A 14,420-nucleotide genomic window follows, 5' to 3' on the forward strand; every position below is an offset into this window, starting at 1 on the left:
CTTCTACATCCTTCCCATAAAACAAAATGTCCCAATTCACTCCTTTTAAATCCTTTTGCATCTCCTCAAAGTTAGCCTTTCTCCAATCAAAAATCTCAACCCTTGGTCCAGTTCTGATCTTCTCCATAATTATATTGAAACTAATGGTATTGTGATCACTGGTCCCGAACTGTTCCCCAACACATACCTTCTCCACCTGACCTGTTCATTTCCTAACAGGAGGTTCAGGACTGCCCCTTCTCTAGTAGGTACCTCTATGTATTGCTGCAAAAAACTATCCTGCACACATTTTACAAACTCCAAACCATCCAGCCCTTTTACAGAATGTGTTTCCCAGTCTATGTGTGGAAAATTGAAATCTCTCACAATCACTACCTTGTGCTTACTACTAATATCTGCTATCTCCTTACATATTTTCTCTTTCAATTCTCGCTCCCCATTAGGCGGTCTATAATACACCCCGATAAATGCTACAACTTTCCCATTTCTTAGTTCCACCCAAATAGCCTCCCTAGACGAGCCCTCTAATCTATCCTGCCAAAGCACTGCTGTAATATCTTCCCTGAGAAGCAATGCAACACCTCCACCTCTTGCCCCTTCAATTCTATCACACCTGAAGCAACGAAATCCTGGAATATTTAGTTTCCAATCACAGCCCTCCTGCAACCATGTTTCGCTAATCGCCATAGCATCGTACTTCCAGGTGTCAATCCAGCTCTAAGCTCATCCACCTTTCTTACAATGCTCCTAGCATTAAAATATACACATTTAAGAAACCCACCACCTCTTATTCTCTGTTTATTATCTTTTTCTTCTTTCCCCCCTACATGTTGGGTCAGAGTGCTTCCCTTCTCTGCCTCCTGCCTCACACACTGTCTACTAGCTTTCTCTATTTGAGTCCCTCCCCCCAAACGTTCTAGTTTAAAGTCTCCCCAGTAGCCCTTGCAAATCTCCCCACCAGGATATTGGTACCCCTAGGGTTCAAGTGCAACCCGTGCTTTTTGTACAGGTCACACCTTCCCCAAAAGAGGTCACAATGATCCAGAAACTTGAATCCCTGCCCTCTACACCAGTCGGTCAGCCACGCATTTATCCTCCACCTCACTCCATTCCTATTCTCACTATCACGTGGCACAGGCAGTAATCCTGAGTTTGTTACTTTTTAGGTAATTCTACTTAACTCTCCTCCTAACTCCCTAAATTTTCCTTTCAGGACCTCTTCTCTTTTTCTACCTATGTCATTGGTACCTATATGAACCACGACCTCAGGCTCCTCTCCATCCCATTTCAGGATATTTTTCTCTCCAGAGATGCTGCCAGTCCAGCTGAGTTACTCCAGCATTGAAAATATATACATATATACATTGAACTTTTGTTTAGAAAGTACAGGAGCCTCTAATCAGTGTCCACCAGGTTCAGGAATAGTTTCTTCGGAACAATCAACAGGTTTTTGAACAATACTCAGCCTCATGAACTTTGAATTTCTAATGTCTGTCCATGGTTGTACAAAGGATTTTGGTTTTTACACTGGTATCATAAAGTCATAGAGACATACAGCATGGAAACAGGCCCTTTGGCCCAACTCTCATGATCTTATACATTCTATAAGATCACTCCTCATCCACCAAGCACTCAAAGGATTGAAGTCTAAAGGGCCTGTCCCACTTGGGCGAGTTTTCAGCGGACTGCCGGCGACTGTCAAGTTAGCGACACTTGCCTGACAAACCGGGTACTGGAACGGCGACTGTCAGAGTGGAACATTCAAACACACACACACGCACAAACACATCGCAAAGGCGGGGCCAGTGAAAGCGGGGGAGCACTGTCTAAAATTCACACGGTGCAAAGCCAAGGTGATACAGACACACACCGCGATGAACAGGAAGGTTAAAGACGGCTAGCACAGTGTACGGTAAGTCTTTTAAAAGAGGGGGAGGGGTGGGGGGGAGGGGAGAAGGGGTGGAGACACTTTTAAGAAGCCAGACAACTTTTAATAAGCCAGAGATACACAGCTGTGAAGTTTGGCGGGCATTTAACATTACCAGTCGGTTATCCTTGGTTCTGAAAACTCGTGCTTACGTTTATTTTCCCCAATGAGCCAATGAAAATGCACGGTCAGCAAAGGCGATTAACTAAAACTACCTACGACTACCTCGACTACCCATAACTACATGGCAACACCACTACAACTGCACCAACGACTACAGGATTATCGATTTTCTCCACGGCGACCAATTTTTGGTTGCAGAAAAATGTTCAACATGTTGAAAACTTTGCGGCGACCATACTGAGGCCGCGACTAGTTCCCAGAATGCGGGAACTCCTCGCGTCCATGAAGGAGACTCACCAGAGACCACCAGCGAATATGTGGCGACCAAGTGGCGATCATGTGGCGAGCGCAGAGTCTCCTGCACCCGCCTAAAAAGTCGCCTAAGTGGGACAGGACCTTTAGCCTGCTCTACCTCCCACTATAGCTCTGGCCCTTGTTCCTGGCAACATCCCCGTGAAACTTCTCTGCACCCTTTCCAGTTTAACAACATCTTTCCTATAACAGGGTGACCAAAACTGAACCCTATACTCTAAATGTAGCCTCACCAATGTCTAGTACAACTGTAACATGAACTCCCAACTTCTACACTCAATGCTCTGACTGATGAAGGCCAATGTGTCAAAAGTCTTCTTGACCACAATGGTTATGATTATTAATGTATTGAATCAAAAATATAATAATCTTTGTGTATTGCGTTTACTGGTCTATTAAGCTGCTGCAAGTAGGAATTTAATTATTCATTGTCGATACGTATGACAATTATGCATTCTTAAGCAGGAAGGGTCTGCCGATGCTGGTTTAAACTGAAGATTGACACAAAATGCTGGAGTAACTCAACGGGACAGGCAGCGTCTCTGGAGAGGAATGGGTGATGTTTCGGGTCGAGACCCTTCTTCAGAAGGAAGAGGGTCTGAAGAAGGGTCTCGACCCGAAACTTCACCCGTTCCTTCTCTCCAGAGATGCTGCCTGTCCCGCTGAGTTACTCCAGCATTTTATATCTAATTATGTAGTCTTGTCTCTTGACTCTCTTGGAGCCAAAACCCTTGGGGATTTTCCCTTGCTAATCAGTGGAGCAAAAAATGAGAACTGAAATGGCACCCAAATAGAAAAGACAGTTTGCTGCAAATAGCAGATTCCACGATTTTTCTTGGTCCTCGCAGTACACATGAAAAAAAACCTTCTCCTGCATAGCTGCAACACATCATTCACTAAAAAGGCAAAAATGATAAAATGCTATGTACACTGGCCACAAGAATGATGACATAAGAGTAAAAGGAACAGTCAGTAAGTGCAGACAGACATGCTACATGGTAAATCATTTTTAGTTCTGGATTGACCTTAGTGTGGCCCAAGATAACAAGGAAGGTGTTAGACGTGCAATGTATTTATTAATGAACACTAGCTTTATCTTACAACCTACTCCAGATGGTTAAATCCAGCTATTTAGGTGCAAAGCATGAAAGGCAAAGAGATGAAGTTAATATATTTTCTTGCACTTTGTAATTTGGAGTCTTCAGTGTCGTGGCCCCCAAGTTTGACTCCAGTATGTTTTCAAACTAATGTTTGTGCAGCCTAAATATGCCAGCAGTCAAAGGCATGCCTGTTACAAGGGCTTATCAACATCTTGTACAAAGGTTAAAATGCTCATAACTCTTCACAAGCTTCACCATGAAAGAAAAACATCTGCAGTGAAAGAAATATATTTCATTAACTAGAATGTGTAGGAAGGCGTTGCAGATGCTGGTTTACACCAAAGATAGACATAAAGCTGGAGTAACACAGCGGGACAGGCAGCATCTCTGGAGAAAAGGAATGGCTGACCTTTCGGGTCGAAACCCTTCTTCAGACTGGAATGATGTCCTCTTGAGTGTTTTGAATCGGAATGCTATATTGAAATAGAATTAGTTTAGATGTAAACTGTGGAGCATTTTTCAATATTCATTGACTTAATATTTAACAGAATCAGATAGGAGCATTTAGGAAGAATTTTTAAATGCATTTAAGTCAACCGATAAAGTTGCACAAGAGACGGCAGGTGCCAGAATCTGATGTGAAAGATGTGGATGGCGTGAAGATTGCTGGTGAAACCCAGCTATATCACCACTCCTCTATCAGTCCAGATGACCAGTCTCAATCTAAAACATTGACTGCCCATTTCCCTCCACAAATGTTCAAGACTCAAGCATCTTCCATAATGTCTATGTACAGTATTATCTGATTTGATTGGATAGCAGACCTCCAGCTTTTCACTGTACCTCAGTAATAAACCTGAACCTAAACATAAACAGAAATCTAAAATTCAGAGACCATTAATACAATTTTAATCCTCTGAGAGCTTGTCATACGGTTTATTTGAGTTTATGTGGAAGACTTTGTCCAGATTAAGGGAAAGACGGGAGGGTTAAAATGCTGTTATTGGGGTAATGTAAACTGAACATACATATCACCCCCATCATCGCGGTGTCATGAGTTAATACTACAGCTCATGGGTTCCATGCAACACCGTGGCAAGACTGCAGAAAATGATTTTGCAAGCATATCACACAAGGAGCAGCTTATTAGATCTGACGGGTTGGCCCCATTAATCATTATGCAAAACAATTGCACATTATACATTAACACATCCATTCATACATAGTTTAGTAATAAGTGGCATGCAGGGCTTGAGACATTCCATTCAGTTGTCATAAGCTTTGTCATTCTTCCATGATAATTTATATTTGGCTCTTTAGACCACATCAAACAACACTGTATAAAACAGTGTTGTTTGATGCGGTCTAAAGAAGAAGACTTTGCATTCCTCACATTATCAGCCTTTTGTCTAACATATTTTATGGATCTTCATTTACACAGAGAATTTCATCAGTGACCTACTTTACAATGAGATAAAAATAATTTGGCCAATGATAATCAAGATGAATGTATTTGGAGTTGGGATTTAAGGAGGACTTTGGTCCATTTCTCCTCAGGTTTAGGTTTAGATTTATTATTGGCACGTGTACTGTGACAAGCTTTGTTTTGCCTGGTATCCAAGCAAACCAGACATACCATACAAAAATATGAAGATAGACACAAAATGCTGGAGTAACTCAGTGGAGAGAAGGAATGGGTGACATTTCAGGTCGAGACCCTTCTTCAGACTAGCCAGGGGAAAGGGAAACACTTCTCTTTTTTTCCTGTCCCCACTCCCCTGACTAGTCTGAAGAAGGGTCTCGACCCGAAACGTCATCCATTCCTTCTCTCCAGAGACGCTGCCTGTCCTGCTGAGATACTCCAGGATTTTGTGTCTATTTTCATTTTAAACCAGCATCTGCAGTTCCTTCCTACACACCATACAAAAATACAATGAGTAGGAAGAAACTGCAGATGCGGGACTAAACCGAAGATAGACACAAAATCCTGGAGTAACTCAGCGGTCAGGCAGCATGGCAAACTCAAATCATCTCAAGTATAAAAGATAGAACAAAGGTGAAGATACAGAGCTCAGAATATAATTCTCAGCATCGTAGAGCATCCGTTCCATAGACAAAGTCTGATATCCCTAATGGGTTAGAGATCAAGTGGACAGTATCCTGGCTTGAGGAAGTACCGTTCAGAAACCTAAACCAGAGGAGAACAAACTGTTCCTGAGTCTGGCAATACGTACTTTCAAACTTCTGTACCTTTAACTTTTTTTAACTTTAGAAATCCAGCACGGAAACAGGTCGTCACAGCCACTGGGTCTTTGCCTAGCGGCAATCACCCCGTACACTAGCACTATCCCATACACGAGAGACAATTTACATATTTTACCAAAGCCAATTAACCAACAAACCTGCACGTCTTTGGAGTGTGAGAGGAAACTGGAACACTGGGACATAACCCACGCGGTCAAAGGGAGAATGTGCATCGGTCGTGAGGATCGAACCCAGATCTTTGTCGCCATAAGGCAACAACTCTACCGTTGGAGCAGAATGCTGCAGGTCCAGGATTCGAAGCTATTAGTTATAAGGAGATGTTGGACAAACTTGGATTATTTTCTTCGGAATGTTGGAGGTTGAGGGAAGACTTGGAGAAATTTATATAATTATGAGAAGCATAGATAGAGCAGACAGTCAGAACATCTTTCCCAGGGTGAAAATGTCAAGGACTAGAGGGAACATCTTTAAGCTGAGAGAGGCAAAGTGTAAAGGAGAGGTGCAGGACGAGGGTGTGGTGGGTGACTGAAACGTGCTGCCAGGGGTGGTGGTGGAGGCATGGTCTCAGTGGGCCGAACGGCCTGTTTCCGCTCTGTGTCCCTAAAGTCGCAATCTAAAGATATTATTGATTGTCAGATATTTATTTCACAAAATGGGAGATGACTTTCCTATAATACAATGAATTCACGGCAAATTAGTGTCTGCACAGTGTCTGAGGTCTCCTGATTTTGTAAGCCTTTCTTTCTTAGGGCTAATGGAATCAAGGGGTATGGAGAGAAAGCAGGAACGGGGGACTGATTTTGGATGATCAGCCATGATCATATTGAATGGCGGTGCTGGCTCGAAGCACCTATTGTCTATGTTTCTATGTTTCTTTACATAGGTGAAAACGGCTTTTGTTTGATTGTGACCGTACGTACACACACACATAGCACGGCCAGAGTGAGCAACACCATAAATTGGAGGAACAGCACTTCATATTCCGCTTGGGGAGCCTGCATCCTGGGGCATGAACATTGAATTCGAACATTTTTGCTAGCCCTTCCTGTCTACTCCCCTTCCTATCTCACCCTCAGCCCTCGGGCTCCTCCTCCTCCTTTTTCCTTTCTTCTCCCCGCCTCCCCCCACCCTCCATCAGTCTGAAGAAGGGTTTCGGCCCGAAACGTTGCCTATTTCCTTCGCTCCATAGATGCTGCTGCACCCGCTGAGTTTCTCCAGCTTTTTCTGTGCACCTGAATGAGCATTGCTGCAAGCATTTTCCAGTTTTAGCCAGAAAGGTGAAACAAAGACAGCAAATTGGATAAACAAAAGAAAAATCACCACTTGTCAAAATTCACAAGGCAGGAATTCAATTGAATAATTGTGCTGGGGCAGTGTTGTAACCTATAATGGTATCACATTCTTAGACTCACCCTCAGCTAGTTATTACTCTGAAATGCAAACCAACAAGTTTATTTTAAATAATTAGTAGTGTGTTTTACTATTCATACAACGTGTGATTACACAGTGGAGACAGCATGAGTAAATATGAAATAAAGAACACAGTGATATTAAAATAAGGAAAGTTCCCAGCTCAGCACATTCCTGTTAAATCAACTGCCATTACATTTTAAAACACTATATATCATCCCCAAAAGCATCCACCACCCAATGAGCTCACTGCAGTTATCTCGTTCAGGATCAAGACAATCAGACCTTACTTTTGCTTTTGCAGTTTAGTTTGAACTAAACTAACCATTCTGGGGTTAGGCAAGTGTGTGTGTGTGTGTGTGTGTGTGTGTGTGTGTGTGTGTGTGTGTGTGTGTGTGTGTGTGTGTGTGTGTGTGTGTGTGTGTGTGTGTGTGTGTGTGTGTGTGTGTGTGTGTGTGTGTGTGTGTGTGTGTGTGTGTGTGTGTATGTGTGTGTCTGCGTGTGTATGTGTGTATACGCATATGTGAGTGCGCACATGTTTTTGTGCATGTGTGTGTGTGTGTGTGTGTGTGTGTGTGTGTGTGTGTGTGTGTGTGTGTGTGTGTGTGTGTGTGTGTGTTTTGTGCATGTGGCTGTTTGTGTGTGTGTGGCTGTGTTTTGTGTATGTATGTGTATGTGTTTAGGCACATATGCGTGTGTATGCACATGTTTTTGTGCGTGTGTCTGTGTGTGTGTGTTTTTGTGCATCTGTCTGGTGTGTGTGTGTGTTTTGTGCATGTCGGGTGTGTGTGTTTTGTGCATCTGTCTGGTGTGTGTGTGTGTTTTGTGCATGTCGGGTGTGTGTGTTTTGTGCATGTGTCTGGTGTGTGTGTGTTTTGCGCATGTGTATGTGTGTGTGTTTTGTGTGTGTGTGTGTGTGTGTGTGTGTGTGTGTGTGTGTGTGTGTGTGTGTGTGTGTGTGTGTGTGTGTGTGTGTGTGTGTGTGTGTGTGTTTTGTGCATGTGTCTGATGGGTGTGTGTGTGTGTGAGATAGCGAGAGAGTGAGTATGTGAGTAAGAAGCGTGTGTGTTAGGCATGGGTATGAGGGTATTCGTGCTCGTGTGAATGTGTGTGTGAATGTTTCTGTGGAAGTGCATGTCTGGTGGGTAGAACAAGAATGAATGTGTGTGGGATGGAGAAGGGTTTGGGATGGAGTGAATGATGTGTATATGTAATGTTAGTGGGCCTTATCGTCTTTACATTTTCCTCCTCTTCATCACTGGTAGTTCAAGTTCAAGTTCAAGTGAGTTTATTGTCATGTGTCCCTGTATAGGACAATGAAATTCTTGCTTTGCTTAAGCACACAGAAAATCGTAGGCATTTACTACAAAACAGATAAATGTGGCCATATAACATGATATAAATATATACACACATGAATAAATAAACTGGTAAAGTGCAAATAACAGAAAGTGGTTATTAATAATCAGAGTTTTGTCCGAGCCAGGTTTAATAGTAAGATTAAACGAGAACTTACCAGTTTGAAGTTTGATCTGTATTTTATGAGGAGTTATGATGAGGGATTACGTGAAGAACCCGCTCAGCGCGCATGCGCGGCCTACTTCCAAGCAGCGGTGTGGAATCACAGATAGACACAGTTATTGAAGTAAACATAGTAAAGAAAAGGAGACATCAGTTATCAGTTTGACCCATATTATGAGGGTGGGTGCGGAGGGCACGTAATCCCTCATCGTAACTCCTCATAAAATACAGATCAAACTTCAAACTGGTAAGTTCTCGTTTAATCTTACTATTTTACTTCGGAGTCACGTGAGTGACTACGTGAAGACTTCAAAGCTCTGTGATTTCAAACCGTGTAACAGTTTTATTTCACTCACTGCCGAAGTTCTTGAGGGAGGAAGTGTTATCGTAATCAACCAATGAATCTGTTTGATGAAAAACACAATGGTATTTTTTAACAATAACAACAAAGAAATTAAATTGCTCCCCTGGGATTAAATTAAATGTTTGCAGTCCGTAAAACTTTACTGCAAATAAAACAGGTTTTGCCAACGGCTTATTATAAAATTTCTGAACGGTCTTTCCCCCCACCATCCTGCTCTAGCCAGGAAGTGGTCTATAGGCACGTCCATTCTTTTAGCCGTCGACGTGGATGCTGCCCTGGTGGAATAAAATTTGTACATGTTAGTGTTTATCCCAGCAGTTTTTAGCACCTGCTTGAGCCATCTCGCAATGGTTTGGCTCGTCACCCGACCATAAGGTTTTTTATGACTAACCCACAAGGCTTTTCATCTCCCTCGAATATTTTGGTTGCGTCTATGTAGGATAGTAGGTGAGTCATGGCACATAACCGTGGTTCTGGTGGGTAAGCCCGGAATTCCACAACTGGATTAGGTGTTCCTGGTCTGCTCTGTTTGATCTGTCGCTGGATAACGACAGATCTGGTCTGGAGCTGTGATCATGTTGTCCAGTCGCAATAGGTGTAGTGACTGGACCCTCTGTGCAGATACAAGTGCCATCAACATGAGTGTTTTGAGCATAGATTGTTCCAGGTTAAGGGGTCTGGCTGGTGGCCACCCCCTGAGGTATATCAGGACCACACTGACATCCCATGTATGGGTGTACCTTGGTCTAGGGGGTTAGAGTTGTAAATACCCTTCATTAGTTTGACCACCAGCGGGTGGGACCCCATGGCCTGTTGTCCTGGAGCTGGTTTTAAATAGACAGGCATGGCACTTCTAGCCGTGTTGATGGCTCTGTAGCTGAGTCCTTCATCGTGGTGAAGGTTCGCCAGGAATTCCAGTACTTTGGTAACTGTAGCGGTTGAGTAGGTGGTCTCTTTATCCAAGCAGTACTTCTCCCATTTCTTGATGCTGGACAAGTGCTGTTTTTTAGTGGACGTTCGAAGGGATGCTGACATGGTGTCGATGGTTTGTTCTGATAATCCCAGTCCCAGAAGTGGTTTGTGCAGAATCTGCAACCCAGGAGTTTGAATTTCATGGCACGGGTGGCTTGTGCCCGACACTGGGTGTTAATAACTCTGGGTCACTGGGGATACCATCGGAGTTTCAACAACCATGTCATGGAGTTTTGGGACATACATAGGTACCTGGTGATTTAGCCTTGATGCAAATAAATCGATATCTGGCGTGCCATATTGCATGATAACTTTTGCAAATTATTTGGGGTTTAACATCCATTGTCATTAAATTTACGTGACCTGGTGTCTGCCACGGTATTTAGCTTACCTGGCAGGTAAGTTACTGATAGCCAAATATGTCTTTCGACACACCATTGCCAAATTGTGTTGACCAACTTGTCGCATGATACCGATTTTACGATACGATACGATACAATTTATTTGTCATTTGGACCCCTTGAGGTCCAAACGAAATGACGTTTCTGCAGCCATGCATTACAAACAAATAGACCCAAGACACAACATAATTTACATAAACATCCATCACATTGCTGTGATGGAAGGCCAAAAAAACTTATCTCTCCACTGCACTCTCCCCCCCGATGTCAGAGTCAAAGTCAAAGCCCCCGGCGGGCGATGGCGAATTGTCCCGCGGCCATTAAAGCCACGCCGGGTGATGCAAGGTCGCACACCGGGTTCTTGATGTTAGAGCCCCCGGCGTGCGCTCGCAGAGTCCCGCGGCCATTCCAAGCCGCGCGGGGTGATGATGTAAGGCCCCGCTCCAGGAGCTCTTCAACCCCGCAACTCGGGCGGGAGAAGTCGCCGTTGCGGGAGCCCTGAAAAGCGGTCTCCCTCCAGGGACCCGCGGGCTCCCGGTGCCGCCGTCCGCCAGACCCGCAGTTGCAGCCTCCGAAGCTCCGGAGGTCGGGCCGCAGCAGCGCTCCACCACCGCTCCACCCGCTCTGGACTCGGCCAGCTCCGCGACGGTGAGGTGAGTAGTTGGCACCAGAGCCCCCGGTCTTCCTGTTGGAGGCCGCTCCTCGTTGCAGCCCCAACGACAACGGAGACCCGACAAAGAAAAGGTCGGGTCTCCCGTGCAGGGAGAGATTTAAAAGTTACCCCCTCCCTCCCACCCCACCCCCACCCCCCCCCCCCCCCACACACATACCCCAACAAAAAATAACAAAAACTACATAAAAACATAGACATAAAATAATAAAAACGCAGACGGACTGCAGAGGCCGCTGCTGACGAGAGTCGCGCCGCCCACCGCTATGCCGCCCATATGGTTAATGTAGGCCACCACCGTAGTATTATCTATTTGTAACTGTACATGCAAGTGATGCATATTTGTGCATATGCTTTTAAACCATAAAAGTCACCCAACATCTGTAGATAATTAATGCCCAGTGTAAGTGGTAACGATGATTCTGGGTTAGTCCATCTACTACTTGTTAGTGATGATAATAGGTTGAAATTATGCCAAACATTTTTTGCCCACCACTGTAGTTACGATATTGCTTCAGTGGGTGACTTCATGACACAATCATAATGACCTGTATGTCGTTTTGGTGCCTGTACCTTTGCTCTTTGTAAGTTTTGACAGTGCAAAGGTCTGAATTGTGTAGCCGGAAATGCTGCTACCATATTCCCAATTACTCTGTTACTTGTCGAATAGTTGGGAGTACGTGGACCATTAAATTGTTGCATGATTGTGCCAATTCAACTGTTTTGTCTCTTGGCAAAGTGGCAGTCATGTAGACTGAATTAATTGTGAAGCCCAAGTAGTCCATGATTGTGGATGGCTTCAACTTAGATTTATCTGGATGTAAGACAATCCCAGGGTTTCGAATAACTGTTTGGTAGCTGATACAGCTAACATAGTCAATTCCATGGTCTTGCCTATTTTCCCATTGGGTAACGCTTTAAATTGCCATAGCTGCCCCATCCAGGTAAATTTCAGGTATCTGCGATGATCCTTGTGAATTATACTAAAATAGTAAACATCTTTAAGATCAATGCTTGCCATGAAGTATCCTTTGGAAATTAGTTGTTTGGCAGTAACAACCGTTTCCATTTTGAAATGTATATACTTAACAACCATATTTAGTGAAGTTAAGTCAATGATGATGCGACATCCACCATCTTTTTGGGTTTAGTGACGAATATTTGATACGAATTCCAAGGGTTCATGTTTCCCATGATACCCTTTGTAATTAGTCTCACCAGTACAGCTTGTCCCTCTCATTTCTTTAACGGAGAGGGAAAATACCCTCTGGGGTAAATGTTGAACTGGTGGCAATTTTTCTAGTATGAATTGTATTTTGTATCCACTAAAGCCATTGAGTATATACTGATCACTTGTGATAGACTCCCGTGCTTCTTAAAACAGGTGTAATCTCCCCCCGTTTAGTATTAAGCCCCTATTTTCAATACGTTGGTAGGAACCAGACCCACCTACCTCCATGGTTATGGGTATTCTTCTGTTTCCTGCCGGTCCAACGAGTCTTGCACGTTGTCTGACGTGGTGGTGGTGTTGGGGGGTGGCGCATTTTCCATGGGGCCTGCTCTGGGCCTTGGCCTGAAAGGCTTACGGGATTGGCAGGCAGGCCCCGAGCTTTCACCAGTACCATGAGGTGGACCCTCCTGGTGGACGCGTTAGAGGTACTGCTGACTGGTTTACGTGTGGTGCTCATTCCAGACCCTGCCCTCTTGCGCCGATATTTTGGACACTTCGTCCAGTTTTTGTGAGGTCGGCGTTCTTTGAGGGCAGGTTTTGTAACTTCCTGAGAAGTTGCGGAGCACTGCGAACAGTAGGTCAGGTGTTTTGCCATACTACCGTGTCACTCTGGAAAGAGCATGCAAAATGATAGCCGACGTCAGGGATATCAAATTCATTTTTTGATATTTTGGCTTTTTTAAAGCGATGCTCAATGTACCCTCCAATAATGGTGGCCACTTTGAGTAATGCAATTTAGGGGAAGCGTGATGAAATCTAACGCCTCATGACTACCTGTCTTGGAGATTTTTGAAAAGAACAGGTAGTAAGCTGGCCATCAGTTGAGACTGAAAAGCCATCTCGCTAGTGGTGGAGCCACATAGCGGCCACACCCAGCAGCTCTTCCTGATCCCGTACCTCAAGCATACTCCCGATGTTGTTCAGCCAATGACCCCTCTTCATGACCAGCCCAGCCACTGGTCACCCCAAAACTAACCACACTAAGGAGGAAGCGATGGGCAGTGCCTAGGCACTGTGGAGGGTATGCCTGAACCCTCCAGCGAGACTGCCCCTCACGTAGCGTGTCTCGCAGGAGCTCCTGCTCCAGGAGCCGCTCCAGCGGCTCAGGTGGCTGTCTCTCTCCCATGCGGGTGGAGAGACGTCCCCTCCGACTAGTCGGAAGCCACCGGCCGGATGCCTCTTCGGATGGCTAAACATCCAGCCCGCAGCTCAGGCACTAGCGGGACTGGGCTCGGTGCGGTGATGGGGATAGCGGAGCGCCCGGTAATTGTTCCTACCGCCTGTTGCTGCCCCCCCTGCAATGGAACGCTCCTCCGTTGGAGTCGAGCGGGGGACAGGTTCTTCTAGAGCTTTTGTGCCTTGTAGAAGCGAGAGCGCCCCTCAAGCAGCGCGTCTCGCAGGCACCTGCTCCGAGAGCCGCTCCAGCGGCTCAGGCGGCTCTCTCTCCCCTCGTGCGGGTGGAGAGACGTCCCGTCCGAAATCGGGAACACCTGCCGGATGCCTCTTTGGGTGGCTATGCATCCAGCCCGCTGCTCAGGTACTAGCGGGCTGGGCTCGGCACGGTGTCGGGGAATAGCGGAACACCGGGTAAACGCTCCTACCACCTGTTGCTGCCCCCCTCCCCGACGGAAAAACGTTCCTCCTTGAACGGGGGACAGTTTTGTTCCAGAGCCTTTTTCTCTGCCTGTAAAACACAAGCAGAAAAAGGCTCCCCTGTAATAGAAACCCGACCTCAGGGTACTCACCTGACGGTCCGTTTCATTCTGTAGCGGGAGCGCCTAATTCCCGTTGCAGCCGCTGTTGCACTGCTGGCGTTAATGCAGCGCATGCGCGCTGAGCGGGTTCTTCACGTAGTCACTCACGTGAATCCGAAGTATAATAGCCTGATGGCTGTGGGGAAGTAGCTATTCCTGAACCTGGTTGTTGCAGTCTTCAGGCTCCTGTACCTTCTACCTGAAGGTAGCAGGGAGATGAGTGTGTGGCCAGGATGGTGTGGGTCTTTGATGATACTGCCAGCCTTTTTGAGGCAGCGACTGCGATAAATCCCCTCGATGGAAGGAAGGTCAGAGCCGATGATGGACTGGGCAGTGTTTACTACTTTTTGTAATCTTTTCCTCTCCAGGG

This window comes from Amblyraja radiata, chromosome 8 (genome assembly GCF_010909765.2).
Source record: "Amblyraja radiata isolate CabotCenter1 chromosome 8, sAmbRad1.1.pri, whole genome shotgun sequence".
NCBI lineage: Eukaryota > Metazoa > Chordata > Chondrichthyes > Rajiformes > Rajidae > Amblyraja > Amblyraja radiata.